Source organism: Typopeltis vanoorti, chromosome 18 (genome assembly GCF_054136105.1).
Source record: "Typopeltis vanoorti isolate ZY-2024b chromosome 18, IOZ_Tvanoo_1.0, whole genome shotgun sequence".
Lineage (NCBI taxonomy): Eukaryota > Metazoa > Arthropoda > Arachnida > Uropygi > Thelyphonidae > Typopeltis > Typopeltis vanoorti.
Window position 1 is genome coordinate 27,296,971 of NC_143566.1, and position 13,839 is coordinate 27,310,809.

A 13,839-nucleotide genomic window follows, 5' to 3' on the forward strand; every position below is an offset into this window, starting at 1 on the left:
ATATAACTACCTTAATTTTGTCTAATATTAAATTAATTATTCAAAGATATATGTATTAATAATGAAAATACTGTATTAAATATTATTAAGTTATTTTATTTATTACTATGTTAATATTATAGAATTTGTACTTGATAATTTTAACTGCGTATTAATTGAAATGTAAATATTCTCTATTTATTTCTGTTATAGAAGTTTAGAGTTATGCAATAGCTCAATTTTATTATATTTTATTTGTTGTCATGGAGATGCATGAAGAAGCAAGCGTGAGTGGAACAGAGCGTGAGCTAGGACAAGGATAATAAAAAAAATTATATAGAGGTAACAAAGAGGGAGCTGGAAGGGAAATTTTGAAGTGAAAGGAAGCAAGGGTATAAACTAGAGAGGTGGAAGTATGTGAACAGTTCTCAAGGACAGAAGTTAAAAGGGATAATATTTATAAGCGAGCAAAGACGAAGTGAATCTTATAGTTAGCTGAAGGTGAAGTCAGCAGTAATAATAAAAGGAATTTAATGCCGCAATCGGATAATATAAAGAAACTGGACGTTCAGTGAAGAATTCTGATTAAATCCAGTTAGTCTAGAATTGCGACTTAATTCTAAATTGCCCTAAGGAGAACTGCACAGTGTTTAATTGTCTAATGAGTGGTAACAAGGATAATTAAAGTACCTTACAGTTGATATCTAGAGTTGTGAAGTGTGATTAATAGTGTTTTAGTTATAACTGTGGAGAAGTTTTATAAATGTGTTCTTAAGTATAATAAATATATTTTGAAAGTTATTTACAACGTATTGATGTACTAGGAACTGTTTCTGGTAAGGACTGTCATATTGATTTATTTCAATGCATGAAGAATTGAATGCTAGTTACGCTACGTCTAGCATAACTTTAACTGTGGAAATTCTTTGAGATTGAGAACTGAAAATAAAAATTGTTTGAAAGATATTTGCAGCAATCAGTGCCTGCGGTGTTCTGTAAGCGTAAAGCATAGCTGAGAATTGTGTGGAAACCTTTTAGATAGGAAGTTCTATTATATATAATTAAGTGTAGGAACTTTGTGTCTGAAAAAAACTGAGAAAGTGTATGTGAAAGTTTGGAAGATTGAATTAATGTGATTGACTTGACCTAATGTTTAACTTGGTCCTATTATTTGAAATTAGAAGTAGAATTTATGTGTGTATTATATAGCTTATATTAAATGTTTTATTTTGTTAATCTAATTATTGTGTTTGCCTGAATTCCTTTTTATTGCACCGTTCATAAAAATATTCGAATCTTGCGGGAATCCCAAGTGGAAAACAAATACTTCGGCCAGAATGAATGAGGAGACTGCTAGCTAACTATCTGTGAATTGATCCTGCTATTTTATATAGACTAATCTAAGGATAGAGTGGTGCAGTATAATAGAAATTTCTCTACCTTAGATTGGTGACCAATTCACAATTAGTTGTTTTATTTTAAGAAAGTGACTTATAACAAGATGGCGGATTCGAACGTTGTAAAAGAGAACGTCACGACAAATGGCACTGGCGCAGTCGGCAGGATTAACAGTATTAACATAAATACTGAGCAAACAGAGCATTCAGTTACATCACCTGTCTGTTAAAAAAAAAAGGTATTCAACATCTTTTCTTTCCGACTTAGAGTAACACAGTGCAGTATTATTACAGTAGATATTTACTCACTGTGACCATGCTCATGTTTCCAATTTCTTTAACATTAAAGGAGAGCCAAGAACTTCTTAGTTCTCCTTTAATGTTAAAATCTGTGCCCATATACCAGAAGCTGGACTGATGATCAGAAATGAAAACTAATTTGAATAGTTAGAGTAGCTTCCAAACAAGCAATGGTACCCAAGATCAAATTTTCATTCTCAGGTAGATAAATGAAAAATAATTGAATCTGAGTAGGGGGGGGGGAACTCACTTATGCTTTCAAAATTCTGAAAAATGCTTCAATGCGAGTTGGAATGAACTATGAAAAGTACTATGTGAAAGAAAGATAGAGGAAAGTTTGTTCCAAAGTCTCGACCAAAACCATCAAAATTATTTATGAACTGGATACAAAAAATCAAAGGAATCTGTGACAAAAGCATGTGTGAAACAAGGATGCACCCTCATACCTGCTATTGTTCACAATACTGATTGATAGTATCATCAAGTAAATCATTGCATAGGCTTCTGTGGAGATAGGACATTCTAGAAATATTTTATCCAGCATTTAACCACAAACAAAGGTGCCAAACAGAAACTACTTTTTTTTTTCTTTTTTTTTTTGATGAAGTGCTTTGTTTCACTTCATCAGGAAATAGCATACAGTATGAAGAAACTAAAAAAAGTAGTAAGCAAGTAAAAAAAACAAACAAAAAAAAGTTAACATCTCTAGTGAAGATGTTTGAACTTGTTTAAACAATGAAAAGCATGGATTCGCTATTATGCTGAATGCTATTTCGTAGGAATAGTGGTAGATATGAGTGTCATGATGGATTAATGAAGATCACTTAATGGAAAAATCATCCCTTGTTTTTTTTGTTACACTGTAGAAGATGCTTCACCATTTCAGCTGATTCTTTGAATGCTCTTCAGTAAAAACGGTAATCTACTTGATGTTTTGTTTCTGATGTATGTAATGCTAGCCGTGATTTGTGCCTTCTTTCATTCTCCGATCAGTGTTCTGACGTGTTCCGATCAGCATATCCCACAAGATCTGTCTGTCCTATGTAGTGTAGTGTGGACCACAAATGCAAATGATCTTGTAGACACGATTTTTTAGTGGTGTATATGGAGGGTGGTTTAAGGTGATTAGATATTTTGTTGATTGGGTAGAAGGTGGCCATCAAGTTTTGTTGGCAAGTAATCTTGCTGATTTATCTGTGACTATGTGAGCAGTGATTCTCCCACTGATATATGTGGAAGAATCACTGCTCCTTTATAGTCTTGGTTTGTTTGTTCTTATGATTATTTTTGAGGTTGAAATAGAATGTTTTGACTAATGTTCTGTTGTAGCCATTTTTTGGAAGGACTGAACTAAGATACAGTAGCTCTTGGTTTCTTTTATCTATATTGGTGGAAATTTGTTTGTTTTGTTAGAAATTTATTAGTGCGACATTGTAAATTTTTATTATTATTTAACTTTGTATACTTGTAATTTCTATTAATTACTTGTGATGTGTTTTACTCTATACTTTATTCTCTGTTATCCTAATTTGCTGTGCGCACTTTCTCTCTCTCAGAATCTCTCTTGTTTATCTTATTATGTGCTATGTTTATCTACCTTTCGCATTACGAGCCTTATGGCTAAGATATTAGAAAATTTATTTAAAATGAGACTGCGCCACTAATATCTTTGATTAGCAAAAAGAACTCAAATATACGGCTGGTAGATTTCTCTCTCTCTTTCTCTAACACAAATTCTTACGTTAAAACTTTGATAAACAGTCGTGGTCTATTCTTTTTCTTAATTTCACGCTTTGGCCAACTCACTTAGATTCCCGCTCAACAAGTCAGATTTATTTTAGAAACAGTGCAGTTGTAAATAAACAAACAGGCAGCACATCTTTTAACAAGAAAGTCAAATGACAATTATTTACATTACTATGAAATATACACAGTTGTAACGTTAGGGAGATTGCTTTCTCTATCTGTCTATAAAAGCACTTTAGCAAAAATTAGAACCTTCTTTCTTCAACATTGAATACTTTTTTTATCACATAAGGTTACCTACTCTCAGTTTACAAATTTTTACTTATTAATCTCTAAGCTTACTCGTAAAGAGGTTACCTAAATCTGTGTTAAGTTATCTTTAGACATTTGATATCAAGCTCTAACATGCCAACTGATTCTCTTATGGACATTTCTTAACACCATTAAACATATATCTTAAAAGTCTTTCTTGTATCAACTATAACAGGAATTATATAAAAGTTTTGAACTTACAAAGGCTCTGTATCTCACATTCAGTTAAAAGTCTTTCACTAAAATCTATGGCAATTCTTTAGTCTCAGATCTTCTTCAGGAAATTTTGGCTCGGCTGCATCTCATCAGGAACGTAACGGGCTGTGGGCTCATTCAGCTCCGGCAAAAGGTTACTCTCCCTCAGTGAAAAGAAAAACTTACGAGCGAAGGTGCTTCGAGAAATTTGCCTTGCCTTTTCTCCTCTGTTTGGGCTTGCCGAAAATGCCTGGATGACTGCCTTCTTTTTCTGCCATTTCAACAGCTAGAACTGTCGCTAACTGTTAAACTGGATCCGGATCCCTCTCTGACCTGGAAACTTTTCTCCGGCAATTGGAACTCTTCCTTTCGGCAATTTGAAACCTTGTCTGCGGCAAGTAGTCTCTCTCAAGCGATGTCTCGAACCGAGAAGCTCCTCTCTCAAGCAACGTGGATCCTGGCAGCCTCTCTGACAGCGACTCTGGACCAGACAGCCTCCTATCTGACAGCAATTCTGGAACCAGGATCCCTTCTGCTTGCTTCAGTCCCTTTTTATTAGGCCTCCTCTGAGACCTCGCATGAAGTTTTGGCAACCCCCAAAGAATCAGTATGAGTCTTTCATCTTAAGTTTCAAGTTCGGCACGCCTTTGGTTCTCCTCCGCTTTCTTTTGATTGTAAGTTGCCAGCCATCGGAAAGTTGTTTGAACTCTTTCTGACTGACTTCGGAGATGTTTACACTTAGAGCCTACAAGCCTTTCTCATACATACAAGTTTCAATAACAATCTTTCTAATGCAGTCATGTACAGCTTCGGCAACAAAAACATTGCCTTTGTTTTTAACACTCTAACATATTCTTATTAAAGCAATATATACAGTTAGCTTCAAAAGAGTTATTTACAAAAACATCTAATACAAACTATATCAAGACAAACAAAGTTTATTTTTTTTACAATATTCACATGGGACTTAACCTAAGTAAAAAATCAATGTAATGTGCTTTGGAATATTTAATATTTAAGCTACAATCGAGTTTTTACACTTTGCTTATAATCGCATTCACTCGGCTTGCTGTTTGACTTCCACTGATCTAAATTAATTTATTTACCCAGACTTATAAGCAAATTAATCTGACAATTTTAACGAAAAATAAATAAACAATAGCAATACACTTAAAGCGAATTAAAAATAATACAAAATAATGATAAATAAAATATGTTTTCAGTTTTAATTAAATTTGTAAGTAAGGAGGAATACACAAGAGATCGACCAAAAATCGCTCTGCGATCGACGGGTTGAACACTCCTGACACAGGACAAGGCAGACATCTGGAGAGAGATACGCTGATCAGAACACTTCAAGAATGTTGAAAATGAAAGAAAAAAGCACAAATCAGAGTTAGTAGCACATACAACAGAAACAAAACATCAAGAAGAATGGCAAGAAACAAAAATGCTCCACATAGATTACCGTTTTTACTCAAGAGCATTCAAAAAATCAGCTGAAATGAAGCATCCACTACAGTTTAACAAAAAACAAGGAATGATTTTACATCAAGTGATCTTCATTAATCCATCAAGACACACTCATATCTACTGGGAGGATGCTGCTGAATAAGAAGACAACCAGTAACCTATTAAGCAAGAGCCAGGGTAACAGTGAATCCATGCTTTCCGATGTTTAAATGAGTTCCAATATTTTCACTAGAGATGTTAACTATTTTTTACTTGCTTTCTAGTTTTTTATTTTATTCATGTTTCAGCATTTAACAAAACTAGTCAAAATAAAAAAAAAAAGTTTCTATTTGACATCTTTGTGGTTAAATACCAAATAAAATACCAAGATAAATGTATATTGCCATACGCTGGATGCTGCCAAATAAGAAGACAACCAGCAACATCCTACAAAGGCATGTCCGAATTATTATTCCTATATATTCTTCATATATATCTGTTTTTAAAACATTAGTAATGCCCTAAAAATTGAGTAAACAGCCAATGACATTATAAAAAATGGTTACTCCCTAAACAAAAATAGGCTAAATAGCCATAAAAATAAATATTTACTTAAGTGGAGTAACATGGAAAATTTTTCTAGAAATAATACCAAATAAAATATTTCTAGAATTATTAAGTAATGCAGAACAAAAACCAAACCATTTCAGACAGGTCACTGGTTGATGAAAATTGGAACTCGCAGAATTAGCTCTAACCGATCATTTGGTAGGTTCTCCTGGAAAAAGCAGAGGAGTTCTTCAGGTATAATATAAATAAATGCAATGGAATGAAGAAAGGTAGAAAAGAAATAAGAATAAATCAAAGTAAGACAAAATCTAGCATGGGAAAAAAATTTGTAGTTAAAATTCAGAATAAAGTTCTAGAACAAGTAACTAGCTTTAATTATTTGGGACCAATTATTATTATCATCAAAGACCTTCAAGAAGTCAAACACTCATCAAGAGAGGCTGGAGATGTCATACCTACTCTTCAACTCATTCACATTGGATGCATCTCCAATTCAACAGGCAAACTGTACCACTCACTAACTGCACTGTGAGAGAAAAATCAACCTCTCACATCTTTCTTAACTGCACAAAAACTTAACTTTTACTGATGCCCACTTGTCCTTTCCCTACCTTCGATATAATGAAAAATTTCATTAACTGACATGCTTTAACAAGCTGAGACACTTCTATCGCATTGATCCTCTATCTCCTATTTATCAGCATTTGTAGTATGTATACTTTTAATCCATCTTCATAATCTAAATCCCATAATACAGATATCATCTGTGTTACTCTTAATTGTACCATTTCTGCAGCTTCTTTATTCCCTCCAAACACAAGAGACCAAATCTGTGCACAGAATCCATGACCACATCAAGGCCTGGTAAACAGGCCAAGTAACTTCCTTATCCTTTAGTGTTAATGTATATTTTGACATTGCAATTATCCTCTGAAATATATTTGCAATTTTGACAATGTGACCTTGGAACTTCAGTTTCCTATCCACCATAATTCCAAGAGACCTAGCTTCATCAATTTCTTGTAACATAATCCCACCAATATAATATTCCGCTGGAAATCTGAAGTGCATAAATTTACACTTACAAACATTAAAATATTATTGACCCACATTTCCTGCCTTATTCAAATAATTCTACAAGTGCCTATTTTTGCACCATCAGCACCAACTGAACATCCCTGCTTCAGGACTTTTCCAATATCGTTAATGTATAAACTGAACAGCAATAGTCAGGATGTTGTCAGGCATCCACTGGTCACATTAAATCTGGTAGATTCACACACACAATATATCACTTTCTGATACCTATCCATTAGGCACCCTACTTATCCAAGTCAACAGTTTATATTCCAATCCCATATTCTCCAGTTTATGCAACAGTCTATCTCAGTGATTCTCAACCTTTTTTTCATCACGGTACACTTTTAATAATTTTAAAATTTGGCGGCACACTAACAATAAGATAAATTTAAAAGAATTTTACTTGGTTAATTAATTCATGTACCTATAATATATTTTGTAAAAATAGCATACACTAATAATTTGCAATAAAATATAAAATGAAATTGCATTACAAAGTAAACAAAATGTTTATTTAATGATAAATTACATTTAATGCGAAATTCGAGCATGTTTTTCTTTTGATAACTTCATTTATATTTGGGCGTATAAATGATAATGCTACTCTCATTTCGTGATCCAAATTTAAAAGTCCGGATTTTTATTCGTTTTTATATCGGTCAAAGCCGAAAATCTGAATTCACACAAATAAGATGGGGAAAATTGTAATAACACACTTAAAGCTTTTTGTGATATTGTTGGATAATCGTATCTAAGATTAATCCAGAACGAATTAATCGATTCTTCTGAATGTTTTGAAATTAAATCTTGGTTATTACACTCAGAAATCAGTTCTTCTTCTTCTTTCAAAGTTAGTTCATACACCGATGTGTCGTTTATCACAAATGGATTCCGAATCCAATCAAATTTTTTTATTTCTAAATTTGGAAAGTAATGAACAATTTTTTGCTCTAGTATTGTCAAATAATAACTATTTTATGAATTATTTTATAACAATCTTTTGGAACTGACTCAAACTTTTCTAAACTACCTTCTTGTGCTTTATTCTTCCATAAAGTAATTTTTTTTTTGAAATCCCAACAATTTATCGGTTGAGTTTAAAATATTTTCTTTCGGTCCTTTCGTATTTATGTTATTAAAAATAACAAAAATATCAGATAAGTAAGCCAGCTTAGCACACCATATTTTGACATCCAACAAATCAACAAAATCATTATTATCTTGTTCAAAAAATATCTTTATCTCGTTTTTTAATTCAAGCACGCGAGAAAAAGCTTTCTCTCTGGATAACCACCTGACTTCCGTGTGTAGTAACAATGATTCGTATTTAGACTCCACAGCCTGGCATAATTGACTAAACAGGTGACTTTTTAATGGTCTTGATTTTATATAATTAATCATTTTAACACATTGTTCCAGAACTACTTTCAATTCTGAGTAATTGTTTTGTAATGAGTGTTTCCCGATGCAAAAAACAATGGGTAACTAATATATCTGCATTATGTTCTCTTATGTGATACAAATCCTTTTATAGATCCTATCATAGCCGGAGCACCATCTGTACAAATGGCAATGCTCAAATTCCACGAAATTTTAATTTCTTGTAAATAAGAATTAATTTCATCGAAAATATGTTTTCCTGTTGTGAAATCAGATAATTCACGACAACATAAAAATTGATTAATTATATCATTTTCGTGAATGAATTGAACGAATGCAATTAAATGTGCTTTTAACATAATATCAGTTGTTTCATCGATTTGTAAAGCAAAATTTGAATTTGCAAGAGTTTTAGCAGTATTTTCTTCAATATTTCAGGACAAGTCTATAATTCTGCGATGAATTGTGTCATTTGAAAGTGGTATTTTACAAACATCAATTTCTGCGGATTCACTGATCATTCTTTTTACAATTTTACGACAAGCAGGTAATATAATTTCTTCAGCCAAATTATGAGATTTTAATTTAAGAGCAATTAATTCAGCCGCTTCATAAGAAGCTATCTGAGCTTTTTCAGACACACTAATTTGCTTTTTAAAAATCTTTAATTGTTTGGATCTTGTAGATAATGAATTTTGAAAGTAGGCTTTGTCTTTTGATGCTAGCGAAGGATGATTAGTGAGCAGGTGACGTTGGAGCTTGCTCGGAACCATAGTACTGTTTGATAATTTACAACCACATACCACACACTCGGGAACAGTTTTATCATTTTACATTGTAGATGTAAATCCAAATTTTAAGAAGTCATCATTATACTTACGATGAACATTACATTTTGACGGAGGAAACATCTTTACTTGTACTGGGCTCGTTAGCATGATCGCTAGCATTAAGCTTTCTTTTTTTTATCCATTTATCCATTTTAGGGGGTTCATTGAAAATAAAAATAATTTTGTCAAAAAATTATTAAAAACGACATATTGTATATTGCCTTTGAATCCGTTTTAATTAAGTTTGACTACACAATATTGTGGTATTGCATGTACAAAAACGAATATATAAGTTGTAACTAACCATATGCACACATCAAGCGGGCGACTAGTAGACTAAACTAATATGTAGCTTTGTTAGCCAGTAACCAGAACTATAATAGCCATGCGCATTGGTTCAGCCAGTCCCTGCTAGAAAGGTTGAACTGATTGAACCACTTGTCTGACACCACTTATGTATGGGTATTCGCAGTGGCAGCACACTTAAAAAATCTCGCGGCACACCAAAGTGCTGTGGCACAGTGGTTGAGAATCACTGGTCTATCTTGTTGGTATCCTATCAAATGCCTTAGCAAAGTCTAACAATAAATATTATCATAAAATACGAGCAAATTGGTAAAACATGACATCCCTTTAATCAACTGCAATATGACATCATCAAGGTCATCTTGAGCGATATCTGTGGTAGGAGGAATGTTGCTGCCGCATACTGTTAAAAGAGTTCCAACTGGAAGTTGGACAGCAACTGCTTCTATGTTCATACTGAGTGAGACTTGCTGGAAGAAGGTGTAGTCCCACTAGGATGGTGACTCCTCCATGAGCAGAGCCATCTGCTCCTTATGTATGATTCTAGTATTTTGTAATGCGGGATCATCTCTTGGCTTTAAGTATGTATTCTGCAGGCTGAAGCATACTGGTTTATACTTCTGCATGGGAGTCCTGATGTTACCAATATTTTGATGGCATCCACAATAATTCTATCGCAGGAATTTTTCATTATTTCTTTTTGGTGGTACAGGTTAGCTTCCTGTGTTGAGTAGTTTTGTTTTCATTAGTCTTGGAGTTTTTTTCTTTTTGGAGAATTGAGGATAGCCATCATTTTCTTCATCAGGAAAAATATTCAAGACAGAGTCATATTGTACACCTTCTAAGACATTAGGTACATGATTTATTTTATCTTCGTCAGAAGGGATGGAGGTGTCCATGTATTAGTGGGTCTTGAGGCATAATTTTGACATTGTGCAGTGCACATTCCAATATCTTTTTTTACTAATGGATTTTTGTGTAGTAGGACAATCTTTGGCCTTCAGGAGTAAGTCCATACTGATTAGTCTCCTTCATTCACTCAAAGCAGGCCATATCATTCAAGTATGTTATAACTGCGAGAAGGTGGGATCGATATAGAGATTTGAATCCCTATTGACACTTTGTTTTTACAGCTGCCTTCTCAGCATGAGAGGATTTTTACTAGCTGTTGCTGCCATTTTGTAGTATATTGCCTCTTCCACATCCTCATAACTCACTTCTTCTTCTGCAGCTTGTCCTGCTTAAGTGGGGTCGCTGTTAATGATGAGTCTCCTCCACATCCTCCTGTCTTGGGCTATCACCACATCCAAGTTCTTCATCCTCAAGTCCTCTTCTACCAGCTCCCTCCATCTCTTCTTTGGCTGCCCACGCTTCCTCCTTCCTTGCACATCCATCTGCATGACCTTTCTTCCCACATATTCGTCCTCCCTCCTCATCACATGACCAAACCATCTCAACCTTGCTTCCTGTATCTTTGCTCCTAAGTTCGTAACTTTCACTGTTCCCCTCACATAGTCATTTCTCAGACGCATATCCACCTAAGCATTCTCATCTCTGCTACCTCCATCCTGCTGATGTTATTTTTCCTCAGGGCCACAGTTTCCATAGCATAAGTCATAACTGGCCTCACTACTGTCCTATAGATTTTGCCTTTCAGATTGATCAGCACCCTCTTATCGCATAGCACTCCAGCCATCTCTCTCCAGTTCCTCCAACCCGCTTGTATCCTGCATCCCACTTCCTTCTCAGCCCCTCCTTCTTCTTCTACTGTTGAACCTAAGTAACTAAAGTCCCTCACCTTCCTGATGACATTTCCTTCCACCTCTAGATCTGTCTCCTGGCCACCGTCCACTTTGCAACACATATACTCTGTCTTACTTCTGCTCAGTCTCATACCTCTCTCTTCATGAGAGAGGTATGAGACTGAGCAGAAGTACTTTCCTCCATCTTTCCCGTTTAGCTGCCACTTCTTCTCTTGAATCTGTACACAGCAAGATGTCATCTATATACAACATTGTCCAAAGTGCATCTTCTCTCACCTCCTCCATCACAATATTAAACAGAAACGGACTTAATGCTGACCCTTGATGCAAGCCAACTGTTACTTGAAAACTTTCTGTCTGTCTCAGACAGGTCTGAACTCTTGTCTTCACATTTCTGTACATCTCCTGCACCAACCTGACATATTTCTCCAGTACCACCTTCTCCCTCAGACACCTCCAGACTTCTTGCCTTGGCACTCTATCGTATGCTTTCTCCAGATCAATAAACACCAGATGTAGCTCCCGTTGTTTCTCTTGAAATTTTTCCATCATCTGCCGTAACCCAAAGATAGCATCTGTCATTGATCTACCATGCATGAAGCCAAATTGTTCCTTTGCAATCTCCACCTCCTTCCTCAATCTTCCATCAAGAACCCTTTCTAGGATTTTCATTGTGTGCAGCGTCAACTTAATTAATCTGTAATTCTTACAGTCTTGTGCATCCCCTTTACCCTGGTAGATGGGGACAAGAGTACTTTCCCTCCATTCCTTGGGTATATTTTCCTGTTGGCAAACTTTCATGAACAGGTCCCACAGCAGGTCAATTCCCTCTTCCCCCAGTGCCTTCCATGCCTCCACTGGAATCCTGTCTGGGCCCATCGATTTTCCATTCTTCATCCTCTTCATGGCCTCCTTCACTTCCACTCTACTGATGTTCTGCACCATCCCCTCAGAAGGCCCCCATCTTCTCTGTTTGTCCTCAAAGTATACTCTCCATCTGTTTCTTGTGTCCACATCCCTCCATAATACTCTTCCTTTAGTGTCTTTGATCTGCCTCACATGTAAGATGTCCTTTGCTGCTTTATTTCTACATTTTGCTAGTTGGTAAATTTTTCTCTGTCCTTCCTTTGTTTCTAATTGATCATACAGATCTTGATATGCCATGGCCTTCGCCACAACTCTCTTGGCTTCTTGCTTTCTCTCTCTGTCCTCTTCCACTCTTGACTCATCCCACTTCGGCTCTGCCTTCCTCTTAGCAGTCACTGCTTCTTGTACATTATTATTCCACCACCAACCTTCCTTCTGCTCTCTAATCTTTCCAGATATATCACCAAGCACCTCTTGCACAGCTCAGGATTACTTTTGAATTACGTTTCCACCAATCTTGTACACTTTCTGGTACATCCGAAATCCTTTCTAACACCATCTCCCTAAAACGATTCCTCACACTCTCTTCTTTTAAGCAAAACCACTTAATTGTCTTTGTCCCATGGCTTCCAGAGGTTCTTATCTTCGATCTTATTTTAAAGTCTGCGCACAACAGTCGGTGTTGCTGTGCCACTTGATCTGTTGGAATTACCTTACAATTTGTCACAACCTTAAGATGCTTTCTTCTAGTCAAAATGTAGTCAATTGCCCCTTCTAAATGTTATCAAATTTCTTCCCTCTTGTAGAAAAAAACGAGTTCACAATTGCCAGATCAAACGCTACTGCAACATCCACAATCCTCTCTCTTTCCTGGTTCATCATTCCCACTCCATGGCTACCATGCACCCTTTCACAGTCTCTATTCTGTCTCCCTATATGTCCATTCAAGTCTCCTCCGACAATCACCATCTCATTTTCTTCCAGTTCCCTCATTTCTTCATCTAACACGTTCCAGAACTCATCTTTCTCTGCTGTACAGCCAACCTGTGGGCGTATACACATAAGACGACCACTTGCTCTTCTCCAAGACCCAGTTTCATTCACATGATCCTCTCGTTCCTTCTACCCACTTCCAGTACTTCGTCCTTCATTCTGCCACACACCACAATTCTGACACCATTTCTTCCCTCTTTATTTGCTCCAGAGTAGAACAATTTATATCCATCTTCCAGTTCCTTCGCCTTTTCCCCCCCCCCCCCCCCTTGTCTCCTGCACACACAAAATGTCCAACTTCCTCTTCATGTCTGCCACCTCTCTTCCCCTTCCAGTCATGCTTCCAACATTCAGTGTTCCAACTCGCAACATCCTCTCCACCGGCTGGGCTTGCTTCTTTAACCGCACCTGCCCTTGATGCGGTAGCCCTCATCCACTTCTCGCAGCTGTAGGGCAATGTGGCTGCACATCGCTTAAGGGGTATGCCCCTAGCCCTTATATCACTTTCTCTTTGACTTGTTAGATCATAGCTAGAGCTGGCAGTGAAATTTTAAGACCGACCGGATGCCCTTCCTCACCATTTATCTGGGCTTGGGACCGGCACCTATTGAGACGAGTTTGCTTCCTTTGGTGACTGCATAAGATGAAATGACTTAGCAAGATAGGAAA

General features: G+C 36.1%; 1 protein-coding gene across 1 annotated transcript in view; it reads right to left on the bottom strand.

Moving 5' to 3' along the window:
- Positions 1-13,839, bottom strand: part of LOC150096566 (AP-1 complex subunit gamma-1-like) — a 449,674-nt gene that overhangs the window by 104,895 nt on the left and 330,940 nt on the right. The gene's annotated exons all lie outside the window — the stretch shown is intronic.